The sequence below is a fragment of the Callithrix jacchus genome, chromosome 16 (assembly GCF_049354715.1).
Source record: "Callithrix jacchus isolate 240 chromosome 16, calJac240_pri, whole genome shotgun sequence".
Taxonomy (NCBI): domain Eukaryota; kingdom Metazoa; phylum Chordata; class Mammalia; order Primates; family Cebidae; genus Callithrix; species Callithrix jacchus.
In genome coordinates, this window is record NC_133517.1 from 47725993 (window position 1) to 47745747 (window position 19755).

The 19755-nt window shown below is 36.7% G+C and overlaps 1 long non-coding RNA gene across 1 annotated transcript in view; it reads right to left on the reverse strand.

The window, feature by feature from the left end:
* Nucleotides 1-1244: 1244 nt before the first annotated feature.
* LOC144579726 (uncharacterized) overlaps nt 1245-19755 on the reverse strand; it is a 28980-nt gene continuing 10469 nt past the window's right edge. Inside the window, exons 2-3 of the long non-coding RNA XR_013527937.1 lie at nt 9023-9182; nt 1245-4414 (exon numbers count right to left, since the gene is read on the reverse strand). This is a non-coding gene — a long non-coding RNA (uncharacterized LOC144579726). The remainder of the gene's footprint in view (nt 4415-9022; nt 9183-19755) is intronic.

The window sequence follows — 19755 nt, forward strand, 5'->3', positions numbered from 1 at the left end:
TCCAATGGGCAAATGAAGACATTGAAATCTAGATTGTCATAAGAACTACATTTTTTTTTTTGCTCAATTCCCCTTCTCTACAAATAATAACAATTAATAACAATTAGCTGGTTTCACATGACAGGCAATATTCTAAGAGTTTTGGATTCTAACTTATTGAATCCTTATAATAACATTAGGAGATTCTACTGTTACCTCTACACATATGTGTAAACTGAGGCACAAAGAAATTAAGTAACTTGCCCAAGACACTGTAGTTATCATGTGTATGACCCACAACGTGAACTAAGGCAGCCTGGGGCTGGAGCTGGATTCTGAAACATTCTTCTGTGCCATTGAAGGCACAAGTGAGTTAAAAGGAGAATGATAAAATTGATGCCTCTCAAAAATTTTTAAAATATTCAGTATCTAAGCAATTTATTATCTCTTGTTACTTTAGATTTTCACTGAGAGAGCTTTATTGATAAAGTAGACTTTTTATCTTTTAATAAATTTAAAACAAATCTCTTTCCCATAGCACACAACTTTGCAAACTTTAAATACCTCTAATAGTGCGAGATAGGCTCTACATTTAAAAAATAATATTTTAAAGCAGTATCTCTACGAATTCTCTTTGAAATCCTAGTATGTGAGGGATATAATAGAGTGAAATATTTGAAGACATAGTTAAATGTCTTTTTGTTTATTTTTTCTATGTGTCTAAAATACAACTTAATATTTTTCATTGCAATAGAAAGAACAACAACTGCTTCCAATGTTAAAGCCCAGCCTTTCACTGGCAACAGATACTGGTTAGCAGGCTCTGAGCATTAAAGCACCATCCCTTGGGGTGAGTGTGTGGATTGAAGTGGTTCTGAAATCCTACTTACTCTTCTAATGTTTAATTTCTACTGGTAATAATTAACTTCACTTAAAAATTCTTGCAGCCTTTAAATCTCAATTCAGATTAAAATGGTGGCGGCGGTGGTGGTGTCTTTTGTTGCTTGCTTTTTGTTTGGCTCTGTGTAGGGACAAATTTCTGCGCTGCCACCTTTCCAAAGTTCACTTCCAAAATAACTGCCATTTCCCAGTCCAGCTGGATGAAACAGTGTTGTATTAATGTTTTAAAAGCATTGACTATGGTGTTAGCACTTAGGCTTTTAACTACCACATACTTAAGGAGTAACAATCAAATCTCTTGACTTCATTTGCTTCTTGCTCCATATTTGTGCTATGGAAATCATGACAGTCCATTTCTTACAGAGTTGTTTCTTCATTCATTAATTTATTTTGCAGGTCAACAAAGAGTTCTTGAGCATCTTCAGGGCCAAGCACAGCTCTAGACATCAAAGAAAATGAATAAAGCAAGTCTCTTCTGGAAAATTACAATGTAATGTTGCAATTAAGTTTTTTTACTGCATGTAAAACCCTCATGCATACATTTGTCTAATACTGAAAATACATTACTACCCATTTTAGTAATGATCATTTGTCATTTGCTTTGTTTATGAGAGTTTAAAAGTATGAAAAAAACATATTTTCAGCTCTTAGGCCCTGATTATCTCTGGGAGATCACAAGGACTACTAACTTTAAAAAAATGAGGAGTGGGAGAGTAGAGGGAAGCACAATGTGGGTAATTAATAGTAATTTTGTTTAGAGCTCTGTGAAAAGCTGCATAGAAAGGGTATTTAATATTTGATGTTTGAACAGAATGTGAGGAACAAGAATTGACAACTAGATAAGAATGGAAGGAGCAATCTGGGCAGAAGGAGCTGTATGAGCAGAAGCTGAGAGGTATGAAGCTTCATGACATGCAGGGAAAGCAGGAGCAAAACAGTCTGACCATAATAGAGAGCACCAGAGGTGGAAAAAGAAAGGCAAATTATGGCATATTATAAACAGCCTCAAGTGCTATGCTAAGTCAGAACCTGGAAATTGTCCTAAATATGATGTGAAAAAATATGAAGGTTTTAAATCAGGAAATGAGAGAATCAGATGTTCACTCTAGAAAGTTAACAGCAGTACAGATCAGAGCATGCAAGCCTGGAGATGAGTGTGTACATTGATTTTAGGTAATTAGGTAAAATACAAAAAGTAGCACAGTGAGTTGAGAGGGTAGACAGATTACAAAATCATTTTGAAGAAGGAGAAAAAAGAAAATTTGGTGAAAAGAAGTAGGTAAAGAAGAGACTGAGGAAAGCAGATCTTTCCAAATCACCTTTTGAAGGTGGTATTAAATATTGAAGGGGTCAAGGGTTTGGAAGGACAGAGAGAGAGAGAGCTGGGAAGAAAGACAGGGAAAGAGCAGAGGTTGGGGGAGGGAAGAGATGGCTGGAGATAGATGGATATAATGCCAGTAGTTTAGACATTAATACAATTATATATATTTTTTCACATATATATTACTATGTATACACACACCATTTGTCATCATTTTGAGAATGTCTTGTTAAATGGCTAAATTGTTATAGTTTTTAAAAATTAGGAACTCAAAGAAATAAAAAATGGCACATGAAGAAAGAGCATACAATGAAGAAATATGGTCCAATTTCACTAAACACAAATAAAATAGATTCACAGATAAAGGGGGCACATAGAGAGACTACAAGTGAAATTAATGTGTAAGACCAGAGAACTGAAGGCACACAATCGAAAATGGCATCACAGAGAGAAATACGTATTTTTTCTCATACATTTTAGTACATTAAATAGAAAACCACATAATCTAAAAAACTAGAAATTAAAGAGGCTCGGTGAAATAGACAATTATGATTTCACTTTGCATATGAGAAAATTAAGGCTTAGAGAGGCATCATGGCCAATAAAGAGATCTGATACTCAAACTCCAATCTCCATCTTTTTCTTTTAAATAATTTGAAAGCCCTTTCCATTGTATTACTCATTATCTTTTAGACATCAGTAAGATAAGGTACGTAGTGAGATCATAGAATACTGATTTATTGTCTTTTGGAATGAAATGGACTTGGTAGGATACTAACAGAAAGCAGCTGTGTTTCCACTTACCATTCCTGTTAACACTAGCTACTGCATAATGAATAATTATTAAGATGACCAGCAAAGTCCAACATTAAACTCAACTTTCTGCCAATTAAAAACATTTGAACTCCTCAGCTTGGGCCTGTCTTAGGTGGGAGGTACTGGCTTGTTGCTTCTTCCGTACTTGCTCCAGTTTCTGGCCCCTTCAGAATGAGCAAATTGTGGTGACAGGGAGAGGATAGGAGACAGCAAAGATATTAAGAGACTGGCAGGATTTAAACTTGGTCTTCTGGCTCTTTCTCTCACAAGGTGCTTTTGTAGATTTCTCAGAATTGTCTGTCATCAGTGAGGACCTCCGATTACTGTTTCCTGGTGGTGAAAATGCCTCCTTCAGGCTGGCTAGCAGCTTACAACAGCCCATCACCTTTCACTTCTGCATCTGGAAATCTGTTCCCAGGCTCCTTTTGAAGCATTGCCCTCACTCTGAGTGAGATCATCTCAAGACATCTCCCTCCATCATCTATCATTGGTGCAGTTGAGACTGGTTTCCAATGTGGCCTCTTTACTTAGTTACTAACAAACCAACCTGTCTAGAAGTTAGTGTCTGTCATGTGTCCTCCAAATCACAGGAACACACACCCCAAATTCTGTGATAACTTCTCACCAAGCATGGGTGCACCCTGAAACACCATCTTGCATCTTACCAACTTGTAAGATGACCTCCATCAAACAACAGGTCGGTTTCCCTTCCCTTCCATATTTTTCAGGGAATCTTCCCATTTCTCAGCCACATACATCCATACACATTTTCCACCAGAAACTAAAAAGTCTGTATTAATTCTGTTTTTTTTTTTTTTGCTTTTGGTGCTGATTGTCTTACAGCAAATGATGAGTAGCTATGTTTTCTTTCTTTATCGGGCGAGGGGCATCACAGAAAAACAAAACAATGATGTTTGGTATCTCGAGTTTTAATCTACACCAAATTAACACTTTCTATAGCATTGGCCATAATAGGAAAACCAGAAACAACATAGGCAGTTTGTGTTTATTCAAACAGGCATTCCTGAAAAGTTGTAGCGGAGGTTCTCCTTCTGCAGCTCATCTTGCCAGTATGTTCTGTTCATCTCTTCTCCCTCCGTCTCCTTGCCTAGCCTTTTCCTGACTCCCATTCATTTCACTTTTCTTATGACATTTAAAAAAATCTTTCCAATGGTCCTCCCTGAAAAACTACTGTTATGAAGGGTTCATAGATCTATTTTTATTGCAGTTTAGTCTGTTTCTCTACTGCATGACAGTAAATTTGTTTTAGAGGTAATTGTATCACATGAGCTGAGTCAAGATCCAAAAAGAAATCTTCTATTTCTTGAACCATCTCTATCAACAGTATTGTATGGGAAACTATATTCGGTCAATGCCATCTTCATGCATGATGGACAGCTGTTATCAACGACAAAAAGAATAAAAAATATAAAACATTAAGATATTAGTTGAAAAAAAAATTTGCTTATAAAATAATTTCTGTATGGGATATGCATTCTGCATTCATCAATATGATGATTAGGCATTTTTTTAAAGAGAGAAACAGAATATGATATTAGTATTGCTAGCTCTTATTTTTTACTTTTTAATGTAAATATACAGTTTTTAAATTTTAAGAAATAAAATCTGTTACAAAACTACATCTTTATCCTCAGCTCTTGATTTTGGCTTTCATGTCTTCTGTCAATAATGACAATGTTACCGACCAGCCCCCAAATACTCTAGGCCCCTTGCACTTCACACAGTTTAATGAACAGGATTGCCTGGCTCTCCCTGGTTTTATAATGTTTATCATCATGCCGGGCCAGCTTTCAGGTCAGCTGTCCTTTCTACCACCCTTTTCCTCCTCCATTCTCCTGAACACATGCCAACACTTCTAAATGCATGCAGTCTGCATGAATAGTGCTTTCCAAGTGCTTAATGTTTACTGAACAAATGAATGAGTGAATGAATAAGGTATATTATGGATGCATTTGTGAATTGCTGTATAATGAAGCTGAAGTAAAAGTTAAAAGCACTGTAATTGACCACCTTTTATATGTGGGCTGACTTATTCCTTTAGCTGCTTTCTAAGAATAGTATTTGCAAATGATCTCTCTGTTTCCTTCCTCCTCCACACTATTTCCAAATTCTGTTTGATAATCTGGCATTAACAGACTGTAACTTCCTTTGTTCTGGAACCTGCCTTCTTCAAACAAAAGTATAAATCCCTCTGTGCATAACCTTTCATTCTCAGCCTCTTAAATGTGGCTACATTCACTATCAAACCACGAAAACTATTCTCATTAAAACTAATAATAACCTTCCAATTGCTAAAATCAACACTCTATATTCCATCCTACATAACTTTCCTGCAGCACGTGGCACTGTTCATTGTATCTCCCTCTTTCAAGAAATGCTATTCTGATATCTGTATATTCTACTCTCCACATAGTCTAGCAAACTTCTGACCATTCCTGCTCTTTCATGTTGTTCATATATCCCTTATGTGTGGGGTCCCAGAGCTATGACCTTCTAATTGTGGAAAAAAAAATACTCTCCCTTGGAGATATACTCCCATAGCTTTAATTATATGTAGATTTCAACTGTGCCTTTAGCTTTCATCTATTTTCCAACCGCTAAGCCAACATTTCCAATTGTCTACTGGAACAATAAACTTTGATATTGTACAGCTCCAACTTAATACTGACAACAAAGTTCATAACACACGCTCACACACACACACAATTCTACACATAATTCTATCACAGAGGAATTCAGTTTTGTGTTCACTGGCATGAACTCTGGAGTCACACTGCTTGAGCTTCAGTACTGGCTCTTGCATTGCCAATCGTATGACTTTGGACAAATTACATAACCTCTTTGTGCTTCCGTTTCTCACATGTATAGTGGGAATCATAACAGCTTCTCCTTTTTAAGAGTGTTTTCAAGATTAAAAGGAGTAGTTCATGTAAAATATTTAGAATGGTATCAAAAACATAATAATCACTCTAAAGCCTGACCATATTTAGCCATCATTGTAGTTTCCACAACATAATTAACTTTTAAACCTATATAGCCTCACTAAACAATGTGCTCTATGGTGGTATGGAATATTCCTCCTTCATAATTTCTAAGTAGGTCCTAATACATGGAGGATATTTAATGAAAGGTGTGTTGAATAAGTGAAAACCTTATCTGTATCCTATGTTCTCAGGTTAATTTAACAACTTCCTGCTAATATAAGAACCTCAGTTCTACTGCAGCTTCTTCCCTTCTGTTTCCCCAAACTTTCAGTGCTGAACATTCAACTCCCCTCTCACTCAGTCACTGGAATCTGCTGAGTCTGTGTTAGGGACCTCTACTTCCTATCTCCCCTGCCACTGAAAATCTTCATTTTACCTGCAATGAGCTCAATGTTTGTGTGCTCCCAGATTCAAACTTAAGCTCCTAATCCCATTGCGATAGTATTTGGAGGTGGTGCATTTAGGAGGTAATTAGGTCACCAGGGGGATCCCTCACAAATGAGATTATCAGTGCGTTTAAAGGAAGAGGCCAGAGAGGTCTCTTGTCCTCTTTCTGCTATGTGAGGACACAGCAAAAGTCAGCAGTCTGTAACCTGGATGACAGCCCTCAGCAGAATATGTCCATGCTGATGCCCTGATCACACACTTCCAGCCTCAAGAACTATGATAAATAAATTTCTGTTATTTATAAATGACCCAGTTTATGGTACATTGTGAGAGCGGCCTAAACCAAATAAGGCATCTCACTTGAACTATTAAAATTACTCCCTAACTGGTTTCTGTGACAAGACTCTGATAGATATCATTTCTAGGTTTCTTTCTTAAAAAGAAAAAAATCAAGTATGTAACTTCCCAGGTTTAAAGCCTCTCTTGGTTGCCTGCTGCCCAGAAAATAAAATTCAACCTCCCCACATTGACATTCAAGACTTTTCAGACCCTGGTTCCAGTATAAAACATCTCCTGCCACTTCCCTCAAGGCTCCTGCCACTTCCCTCAAGGCTCCTGCCACACTGAATTTCTAAATGTTCATCAAACATGCCAGGTTTCTGTAGCCTCCGAGTCTGCCCAAGCTTGAAAGTTTTTTTTTCCACTATTGTCCATTTTAATAACCCTAGGACAGTCTTAGTCAGTTTTTGAGATCCAACTCAAATGCTGATTTTGCTACAAGTCTTTCCTGACACCCCTGGAAAATTTGTCATTCTCTTCTCAAAGATTCCACAGTGCTTTGTTCCTGTCTCTTAAGAACATTTGTCATGTTGCACTATTTGATTGTTTACCTGTATGTCTCTTCCATTAAACTACAGCAAACTCTTATCACAGCAACTCTCTTGCCCTCCCAAAAAGGCTGACTAGTGTAGGTACTAAAAAAGTGATTACTAAACTCATCAGCCAATCAATCCACTCACTCATCAGATATTTTTAGCCCCTACTCTCTATTACATGTTGTATTATAGTTTTGGCTTAAAAATAAAATATTCCTTTATATAAACTAAATTATAATCTAGCCAAATAAAAAGATTTCCTTCATTTTTTTTTTTTCAATTACAGGAAGTAGATTGATTAAAGAGAACAAGATTCCTGGGAGGTGGGTTAGGAGTGTGGAGAGGAGGTAATAATGAGAAATTTTTTCTTTCCATAAAGGAAGTGAGATTACAAAATTGGGGGCATTTTTTATTCCACTGAGAAATATGACTTCCAGAAAATAAAAGGCAAGTGGTGTGAACTCAAGACAATGAATTTATCTCTAGCCTGAGATGCCAACTGTTTCCAGTCATGCTTAAAAATCCTTTGCTGGAGTCTGTCTTACCTTCCTCCTAACCGCTTCCTATATTTTCCCTCCTGTTTTCGCCAACTCTTATTGCTGAACATTTTCTGTAGGAAAGCAAGATCAGGCAAGGAAAAGAGGAGATGTGGAGGTTGGTGGCAGGGAAATGCTTTATGGATTACAGTGAAGGAATAATTTGTGCTTGCATATTTTGCATCAATCAATGAGGTTTTCATCCCCAGTGTGCTTCGATGCAAGGCATAGGCTTAGTTTTGTTAGTTTTGTTATCACATAGTTGTGTCACAGAGAAGGACACAGAGAAGCGCTGCAAAGGCAACTAGGTGCTTTTTACCTTCTCTAAACTTAGTAATAGATAGCAAAGGGGTCCTTGTCTTCATTCTACATTGCCCTTTTAGGAAAAATATTAGACAAATTTAAGGTAAAGTAAATTAACAAAAAGACTTGTCTACACAAATTCATGATAAATAAAGTGGACAAATGTAGTAGTGGAAGGGGGACTTACATTAAATTTCAAGCACTGCTAACCAACTGTAAGATCGCACCTGAGGCATTTGTTTTCTCTAGGTCTCAGTTTTCTTTGCTGAAAACAAGGGAAGTGGATCATAGGGACATTCCTTTCTGCTTTCATCAGAGATGAGGTCTGAATAAAGTGCAGAATTCTACATTTCTTCAAATGTAGCACACATCAGAAAAAATGTGAAAACAATACAGTCCAAGCTTAGACAAATGAAAATTAAACACATAATTGCCACACAAAATGCAGGTAGAATTCTCATTCTTTCATTCTTAAATTACAATTAGAGCTGGGATTATTTAACCAAAAATGCAGCTTTTAGGAGAAACTGAATTATTTCCCAGTATAAAGACTTTATAAAATGGCAAAAACTAAAATTAATTATGCCCAGGTTCCTGTTTGTGCTTTAATATATGCATGAATCCATGTCATTTGGCAGTGCCTTCCTGTCCTTGCCATAATTTTGTTTCATATAATTAACATAATAAACTCTTTCATAGAAAGGGGAAAATGTCTGCTCTTCTGGAGAAGCAAATTATCTAAACTGAATCCACTGTTATTTCCACAAACAAGCAAATGAATTATTGCCACATTTGTTGTTGAACAGTTATAGACAGAGAATACAATGCTTTAGGCCTTTCACCTTTAATCCACCCCTTTCTCACCCCTAGGGAAAGCCAAGCATTAGAAAGAGCACCTACTGGTTATACTTTTCACTTTTGCCCCCAAGACCATCTTCAAATTTGGTTGTTGGTTTGTTGAGTTAGTCCTCAAGATCTTCATCTGCAAAGTAGCACTTGATAACCAGCTGAATCTAAAGCCGACTAAAATTGCTTGTTCTTATTTTTAGACTTTGGTTCCCTAAATGAAATAAATGAGTGTAATATTAGTTACATCAATGATACCACTAAAGCATTCATTGAGCTTCAATAATAAGTGCAACAATAACAATAAAATTTTATGGCTCCTTTTCTCAACGGAAATTAGAACACTTTACCAACATTATTGTCTCATTAAACCTCATGTCTTTGAAAAATGGTGCAGCATTGTGTGGATGGAAGGGTATAAGCCAGGGAGTCAGACAGAACTGTTTTCCATTTACCTACCTGGAAATCATTTAGGTAATGAGTAAATGAGATAATGTACAAAAGTACATGCCTGCTGGGTAAGCACTCAACACATAATTCTCTTTCCTTTTCTATCTCTCTGCCCACCAGCCATTCTCTCCCTCCCACTGCTCCTGCAGCCATTCCCCATTTTTTCGTAACAGAGTAATGCAAGTTGAGACAAGTTTGTCAGGTTTTGTGGGAAGTTTAATCCCATCTGAGAAAAAAATGCATAAAACTTACTATACTTGTCCATCTGGTATGCATGGGCACGCACAGCTCCTAGCTTCAGTAAAGTTTCCAGAAGGTAGGACAAGTAACTTCTCTCTCAGCATTAATCTTACTAGGTTCAGAAGAGTCTTAAATTTGAGGCATCATAATATCTATACTTTGGGCCCTGGGTGGAAGAAAAAAATCTCTAAGTAGAGTGTATTAGTCTGGTCTCATGCTGCTGATAAAGGCATACATGAGACTGAGTAATTTATTTTTGAAAAAATAAAAGAGGTTTAATGAACTCTGAGTTCCATATAGCTGGGGAGACCTCACAATCATTGCAGAAAGCAAAAGTCATGTCTTACATGGTGGCAGGCAAGAGGGAATGAGAGCCAAGTGAAAGAGGAAACCCCTTATAAAACCTTCAGATCTTGTGAGACTTATTCACTACCACGAGAATAGTATGAGAGAAGCCGCCCCCATGATTCAGTTATCTCCCACTGAGTCCATCCCACAACACGTGGGAATTATGGGAGCTACAATTCAAGATGACATTTGGGTGGGGACACAGCCAAACCATATCACAGAGTTACGTCAAAAACTAACATGGAATGTGATCTACTGTTCTAATAATTCAAGCTATAATCTGCACGCCTGATTTTCTGTGTGTATGTCCCTGTGGTTGTCCAAAAGCATTTACTAAAGTCTTATCTAAATGTTGCAGCCTTCCCCTGGGGCATTGTGAGAAAGACTGCATGGGCATGCTTGGGCAGGATGCTAAAGAGTGAGCAGTGCACCCACTTGAGGCCAGCACAGTGGTGTTGGGGTGCTGGTGGTGGGTGGAGAAGGAATAATTACAGGAGCATCTCCACCTTCCGACACACAGCATCTTGGAATCAAAGACAGGTCTTTACGTTAAACTGACTTTTGCTCACCCTAGACACCTGAGTAGAGATTGTCTCCATTTCCTACCTAGGAGAAGTAGGGTTATTGGATGTGCAAAATGTGATGTTTTATTTTCTGGCAGGTAGTGTAATACATTTTAAAACACATGTAGATGAAATAAGTTATCAAGAAAGAGTCAGTCATATAGCTGTGCCCAAGAGTTATAAAACGGTGTTCCTTCAGACATAACAATTGTGTAACTGCCCAGTGAGTTCTTCCTGCCTTCTGCAAAATCAAAATCAATTCAGAGAGACCATAGCATTGCAGTAAAGAGTTTAATTGACAGGAGACCAGCCACTCCACAAGGAGATGGAGCTATTACTCAAATCAATTTCACCACAGGCGCAGAGGTTTTTCAAAGATACTTTGGTAAGCAGAGGGCTAAGGCATGAGTGCTGCTAATTGATTGGGGATGCAATAATAGGGAAAATGTAGACTACAGTTCTCTTGTGCTAGGTCTGCTTCTGAGTGGAGGCCACAGAACTGGTTAACAGGTCTGGATGGGGTCATTAGGTAGTCAGAAATGCAAAAGCATGAAAAGACATCTTAAAAGCATGGTCTCAGGTCCTCCCTCCCTCCCCCACCTTCTCAGATAGTGTCTCACTATGTTTCCCAGTGCAGTGGCACAACCACAGCTCACTGCAGCCTTGACCTCCCAGGCTCAAGCAATCTTCCCACCTTAGCTTCCTGAGTAGCTGTGACTACAGGTGCAGGCCACCATGCTTGGCTAGTCACTGTACTACAATAGTCATGTCATTTACAGGAGTAATTGAGGAGTTTGCAAATCTTCTGACCTCCTGAATAATGGCTGGCAATTATTTAGTTAAATCTGCATCATAGTAGAATTCAGGCCACTCTCATCCTCCTAACTTGAGGGATCTTTCATTAATTTTACAACAGCAGTTTAGTTTTGGGGAAGGGCTATTAACATTTAAACTATAAATTAAATTTCTTCCAAAGTTAGCTTGGCCCATGCCTAGGAATTGAGTAAAGACAGCCAGCCTGTGAGCCTAGAAGCAAGATGGAGTCAACCATGTCAGATTTCTTTTTCTGTCACAGTTTTGCAAAGGGGGTTTCACTTGGACAACCTGACACACCAGGAGGTATTTAGATTTGTGAGATACTAAACTTGATGGTATCCTAGAAACTTGTGTAGGACATAAAATAAATCATGGCTGTAGGAGTTATATGAATCTTAATGGAATTGTGATGTCCACTCACTAACTTGAGAATCATTTTTATTTTCTATAAGAATTGAGCAAACTTTTTGAATCTAAAAACACACATGAAAAAATGAAATTATAAGAAATACAGCTTCTGATCAGAGTAAATGGGAGTGTGGTGAATAACCCTTTAGAAAGTCACCACATGGTGCAATGGTGAGTGATTAAGTTAGTATTTTAAGATGCAAATTGTATAGCTTGGCTCAAATAATTACAAAGGAAGACAATAATAATATAATATTACATGGTCATAGATTTTAAAGATGGAGGAGCAAAAGAATGTGTGGCTGTATTTTTAAATGATATAGCAAAGCAGAACAATGTGAAATTAGGCAAAAGAAAAGGTGGACTGTTTTCTATGACATTTTCTCAACAGGGAAATGTATTACTGAAGACTAGAGTCTCCCCAGGGCTCTGGTAAATGCTTCACTGCATGTCATTTCACACAAAATACATAAAGCTGCTATAGGAGGTGGACAGGGTGACCTGACAGGTCTCCTGTCTCTAATTTCTGTGATTTAAAGGTTCTGTGCTATTACCCAGCAAGATGCATGGCTCTTTAGTGATTCCATTTGCAAAATGATCCTACAGTTTTTTTCTTTTAGCTTCCACCTTTGCAGAAATCGTTTTTCTTTCACGTATGCAGTAAAACTCAAAGATTATAGTATTCAGCATCACAAGACTAGGGATGGTGCAGAAGGAGGGTTAAGCAGGATTAAATGTTTGCTTACAAGGGAAAAAAAATTAAGAGTGAAAGAATTGGGAGGAAAGGTAAAATGATCATCACACAGTATAAAAAAAAATCAGTTTCCCTTCATCTAAATGGAATTTTGAGTTAGTCATGATGCTCCTTTTAAGAAAAGCTGTACTGAGTGAACTGCACATTAATCTTTCTTTTGACAAGACTAACGAAAAACAAACAAAGTACTAATTGAACACCGGCTTATTGAAGTTCTCAGATGGTAATTTAATTCTCTAAGGATTCACAGGGTAGTGAAAACCTTAGGATGATACTGAACAGCTCCAACTTGTTAAAAGCCTTTTAATGGCAATTCTGGAATGTAATCCATGCATGTCATTTGCATGACCTATGAAAAGCTTTATCTTTTGGTCCAGATGGACTTGGATTCACAGAACGTAAAACCTTCAGAAATCAACCCTTGCTGAGTTTCAACTATAAGTACAAGACTTAGTCTGAATCCTTTATTTCCTTTTGTAAATGGGGCACAACATGAATAGAGTGTATCAAAGGTGATTGTGGGTTGCCAGAATAAGAAATTTTTACCTGGATTTTAATGCTATAAACAAGACCAGAACATCATGAGGCCTTCTTCATTAATTACCTACTAAGACAGTATTCTACTACAGAAGCATTAGGTTTCATGGATCATAAAAGCATTTGTGATAAATGCTTTTTTATCCCTGGATCTGGGAACCAGAAGGAAGAAAGAAAAAAACAATACAACATCACTTCTTCTTACCCAGTCCCCAACCTCATTTCCCTTTCTTTCTACTACACTCTCAGACATTGTCTTAGGAGCATCAACCAACTTGAAATCCCGATTGTAGTAAAGCAACCACAGGTAACCAGAAAACAAAAAGAGGCAGGGCAATGGTTGTTGGATTTACTGGAGCACATGAAAGCCTTCATTTTCCTCAGGATTTCGATGGAATAAGAAACCTAAGTGTTTGCTGAAGAACTAAAGTGTCATTTTTCACATCAGCATCAGTTTGCAACTTTTGACTCTGCTGCTATTCTTCACTGCACACTTGCTATAATAAATCAGTTCACTGATTCACAGCCTCTGTTTCCTCACATTTTACTTGGGGGTGTAGTTTTCAGTATTTTTTCCCTGAAACTTTGTATATAGCTCTTTGTAACAGTTATGGTGTAATTCTGTAACTATTAATATGTATACATATTTATATCTCCACATAGAATATATAATGAGTTCCCAAAGTTTATTCCAGAGTTAGTGACTTCTTAAAATGTTTGTTCAATGAAGAAAATAAATAAATAAATGTATCAGCAGTTTTATTACTGCTTATCATTATTGTGAGTAAAAGGAATGTCTAATTCTGTGAGTACAAGCCAGGGATAGAAGGGTTCTGTTTTTGAGGTAATCTTGAACTATCCTTACAATATACTTACGAAGAAGTTGGCAAGCCATTGCTTGGAAACTTCTCCCAATAGGAATCCTAAGGCCTTACCAGATAGTCAATTTCTTCTGTGCACAACCATTACAAATTTTATATGCATGGGTCTGATATACATCTCTTAGAAATGTCCACAGATTGAAATCAGTTCTAGCATATGAGTCCATTCAGAAAAGAAAAGCTCCCATTAAAATTGAAAACAAGACAAATGTGCTATAACATCATATCAAAAGTCCTAGCCAATACAATAAAACAAAGACAATAAATAATAAAAGGAAAAATACAAAATGTTCCTTCAAATATACAATACTCATAAAAGTTCCATACAAAACTATTATCTTATTTGGTTAAAAAGGAAATTCAGCAAGGTTCCTTATAAAAAGATTAAAATATAATCATCAGTATCAGTTTAAATCAGTATTAAATGCTTATAAAATATAACTGACCAGGGATTGATTTACAATAGCCACAAACAACGAACCAAATCTTAGTGTCCAATGGTCTTGTCTACAAAGTAGACATCTTTTCCATCTTCCTTGCTAACAGAATTCTTGTGGTGTTAGAGTATTATCTCTCAAAGTAGAGGACACTATTTTCAGCTCAGCAGAAAATTCTAAAGAAGACTAAGTTAATCACTGACTTTTGTGATTCTTTTCACACGCAATTGGTTTTTGGGTAGCCAGTGAGACTGAGAAATGTAATGATGTTCCTCAGAAAGATTTGTTGCTTTCAACATGTTATGCCAGTAGCTTTTCAACTAGTTCTTTCCATGTTTGCATGTGATGCCATATGGCAGCCACCCAATGGGAAAGAAGGGAACAAGCTAAAGAATGAAAGAGAAACATGAAGACTGACTGAGCTGAATAGTGGAAAGAACTCAGATCCTTGTTGATTATGGAAACCACTGAGTTGACTAAATCCTTAAGACAGCTACTCAAGAATTATTGCTTTATAAGAAAATTATATATTATACTTGTCTAAGCCATTTGGGGTTTTTACTTCCTTCTGAATCTTCATGACAAAGACATCCAAAATAAATAAGGAAAGCAATAGACTCGGGATATTCATGATACAGCTAAGCATCAAGAATTAGCATCTAGAAACAAAGTAATTAGAAAAAAAATAATTAGAAAAAATAATTTTCTAATTAATTTTTTTTCTAATTACTTTGTAATGTTTTCTTACAAATTAATTAGAAAAAAACTAGAAACAATCCAATAGAAAGATCAGCAGATGCTATAAACAGGAAATTTACCGAAAATGACAATAGAATATTCATAAAAATAGCATAAAACAATGCCCAACTCAGTAGAAATAAAAGAAATGAAGAGTAAAATGCAGTGAGTATCCTTTCCAAAGCATCCGGCTGGCAACAGACAAAAAAGTCTGACAAAAGTAAAATCACATGGATTATGATATGAATAATTATCAACTCTGGAGGCTAATGGGAGAGTGAGTTTATGTAACACATGTAAGAACAGTTATACCATGTCTAGCTGAAGATGTCTATATTCTTCAGTTCAGTATTTTATTATCCAGATATAATTCTTAAAGAAACTCTAGCATAGGTGCTGAGAAATACATATACAATGATACCTGTAGCACTTTATCATGTAAAGAGGAAAGTGCTTAAATATCTGTCATAAAAATAATTTAATGATAATGTTCATTTAATGGCATAGTGTACTATAATTGAAATAAGTAAAAGAAACACATACAAAACCCAGATAAATTTTATACAATATAATAGTGAGAGAGTTAAAAATGCAATACTATCATCCAGTATAATGTCCATTACATACAGTTTTGGGATGCACAGTTATGTGGAAAAACAAAAAAAGACACATAGGGATGATAGCACTATTAAGGCGAGTGGTTTCTTCTGCATCATAAAGAGAAACTCCAAAGTTTTGAAATATTTTGAAATCTCCAACTCTTGAATTCTTTAAAATTCAACATTTTGAAAGTTAATATTTCTAAAACTGACCACTTGATTTTCTGAAGAACAGTCCCCTTCCCCCCCAGAAAAAAACCTTAAAAATGTAAAAATTTAAGACCTCTCCTTTACCAGCATTCCTCAAAATTATTTATTAATAACAATTTATTTCATCCAGGTACTCAAATGAAAATCCTTGATGACATCCCCAGTTCCTCGTTGTCTCTCACACCTTATATCAAATCCATCAGCTGATTTTGAAGGTTCTAATATCAAAATACAGTATATGTAGAGTTAAATCCTAACCTATCAATTTTGCCACCATCTTGGCTAAGGTTATTTAACCACTATCTCCTGCCTGGACCAGTGGAGTAGCTTTCTTGCTAATCCCCCTGTCTCCACCTTTGTCCCTAGTGTCTGTCCTACAACCAGTATTGAGATTTATTTCCTTTAAAAGCTTAGTTCAATCACTTTGTAACTTTGCTTTAAAAATCCTGGCCAGGAGCGGTGGCTCACGCCTGTAATCCCAGCACTTTGGAAGGCCGAGGCGGGCGGATCACGAGGTGAGGAGGTCGAGACCATCGAGACTAGCCTGGCCAACATGGTGAAACCTGGTCTCTACTAAAAATACAAAAATTATTTGGGCATGGTGGCACATGCCTGTAGTCCCAACTACTTGGGAGGCTGAGGCAGGATAATTCCTTGAACCAGGGAGTCAGAGTGCAGTGAGCCGAGATCATACCACTGCACTCCAGCCTGGCCACAGAGCGAGACTCCGTCTCAATTAAAAAAAAAAAAAAATCCCATTGGCTTTCTGCAACTCTCAGAATAAAACCCAGTTACTCTGACCCCTTTGCAAGCCATTGGAATCACCCTTCCATCTTTTAGGATTGTTCTCTGACCTCACTCTTCTCAAACTGCCCCACTGTCACCTCATCAGAGAGAACCTCCTTGACCACCCTATCTAAAAATGGCCTCCCTGTTACTCTTGCCCCTTAGACGGTATAAATTTCTCTACACCACTTCTCAATCCCTGACACGTTATGAAGTTTTGTTGTATTGTTGTTTTGGTTTACTGCGTGTTCTCCCCGTTAAAGTGTAAAATCCTGGGATCAGAGAATATTGGTTTATTGTTGTGTCTCACCTTCTGCAACTAGAACAGAACCTAGAACATAGTAGAGGCTGAAAAAATTGTTGAATGGCTGAATTAACTGAATCTGCATTTTTAATATTCTAAAACAAATATGACAACATTTTAGATTTGATACTTCTATGGGTTATCGTCATCAAATTTTTCTATATTTTACAATTTAAAACAATGACAGACTCTTATTCAAGAAAAGATCGACGCTAAAAATAGATTTGGGACATGTAAAGTGTCAGGTGGTAAAATAAATGGCAGAAGGAGTTGAGTTAAATACAAGCAGTTTCCTTAATTTCACCTGGCAAAATAAATCTGCCAATTCCTTATCAGAAAGTCATTAGAAATTAACACCAAAACCTTATCTCATATTAAAATCATTATAAACAATGTCCCTATGTGTGTGTTTGCATACTAAAAATAATTGTATTAAATATACAAACTTTTATTTAAAAATTATGATTTTAATCATGCTTTTTAAAATTTTTCTTTTTTATTTGTTTTATTTATTATTATTATCTTTTTTTTTGCATTTTAGGTTTTGGGGTACATGTGCAGAACATGCAAGATAGTTGGATAGGTACACATGTGGCAGTGTGATTTGCTGCCTTCCTCCCCATCACCCACATCTAGCATTTTTCCCCATGCTATCCCTCCCCAGCTGCCCCCCCGCTGTCCCTCCCCTATTCCCCCCCAATAGACCCCAGTGTGTAGTGCTCCTCTCCCTGTGTCCATGTGTTCTCATTGTTCATCACCCACCTATGCGTGAGAATATGCGGTATTTCATTTTCTGTTCTTGTGTCAGTTTGCTGAGAATGATGTTCTCCAGATTCATCCATGTCCCTACAAACGACACAAACTCACCGTTTTTGATGGCTGCATAATATTCCATGGTGTATATGTGTCACATTTTTCCAGTCCAATCTATCATCGATGGGCATTTGGGTTGGTTCCAGGTCTTTGCTATTGTAAACAGTGCTGCAATGAACATTTGTGTGCATGTGTCTTTATAGTAGAATGATTTATCCTCTGGATATATACCCAGTAATGGGTTTTTAATCATTCTTAATTGATTCTTTTCCTGTTTTAAGATCTCCTGAGTTTAAACTTTTTCTAGGTCACATTAATAATGCATTAATAATGACTAATAACTCAATCAAGGTAAAAAACTTTTTTTTTCTTAAGAAAAAACTCGTTGCAAAGCTGTGTCTTATACATGCAGGCAGCCTAAATATGACAACTTGGATTTTCCTTCTTTTCTTTTCAATACAATTTATTAAGCCTTTGCTATTTAGTATGTATTCAAGGAATGCAGTAGAAAAGGATAATAATGAAGACAATAATAATATTGTTATTATATTAGGTAATAATATATATTATAAAAAAAGCAAATATTTACACAGTACTTTTTGTGTACCATGCACTATTCTAAGAGTTTCACATACATTAATTTATTTAATTGTCACACTAACATTTAAAGAAATATAATAGATATGCAAGCAAAGATACAGAAAATTAAAGCATCTTGCCTGAGATCATTTACAGCCAGCTTCATGGCCATGTAACCTATGCAGCTGCTTTGAAAAGGACCCATCCTTTAAACGGGTCCACACTAATTAATGCTGTACTGTTGGTGTGTCAATTTTCTTAATACACATTGAATAATGTGTCCTGCATTTTAATTTTGTATTAGGTTCTTCAGTTATGTAGCTAATCCTGCTTGGATTTGACTGTTTACAATAGCAAAGACCTGGAATCAACCCAAATGCCCATTGATGATAGACTGGATTGGAAAAATGTGGCACATATACACCATGGAATATTATGCAGCAATCAGAAATGATGAGTTTGTGTCGTTTGTAGGGACATAGATGAATCTGGAGAACATCATTCTCAGCAAGCTGACACAAGAACAGAAAATGAAACACCGCATATTCTCACTCATAGGCGGGTGATGAAAAATGAGAACACATGAACACAGGGAGGGGAGTACTAAACACTGGGGTCTATTGGGGGGAAAAGTGGAGGGCCAGTGGGAGGGGGAGGTGGGGAGGGATAGCCTGGGGAGAAATGCCAAATGTGGGTGAAGGGGAAAGGAAGCAAAACACACTGCCATGTGTGTACCTACGCAACTGTATTGCATGTTCTGCTCATGTACCCCAAAACCTAAAATGCAATAAAAAAGTAAAAAAAAAAAAAAAAAAAAAGAAACTGGGTTGTCATCTTCTGGTAAATTAATTCTTAATCAGTACATTCTTCTTCTCTTTTGAGATAGGCAGGGCACTATTTTTCATTTCTTTAACAAATATCAACTGCATCTCTGCTGTGTGCTAGACACTATACTAAACATTGGGAATACAATTGACATGCATAAGGCAATGTTCCCATAATAATGAATCTTATTTTAGTAGAGATACATATAATAAATGTATTAATAATAAAAAAACATGGGGCAGTGATAAATTCTATGAAGATAATTAAACTAAAGTAATGGGGTTAAAAGTCACTGGTGGCTACTGTAGATTGGTAAATGAAGGATGACATTTAGAAACAAGACCTATTGACTGACATAGCTGCTGATTCCTGTAATCACAGCCCCTTGGGAGGCTGAGGTGGGAAGACTGCTTGCGGATAGTTCAAGACTATCCTGGGCAGAATATAGCAAGACCCTGTCTCTACAAAAAGTAAATTAAGAGAACTTATCTGGGCATTG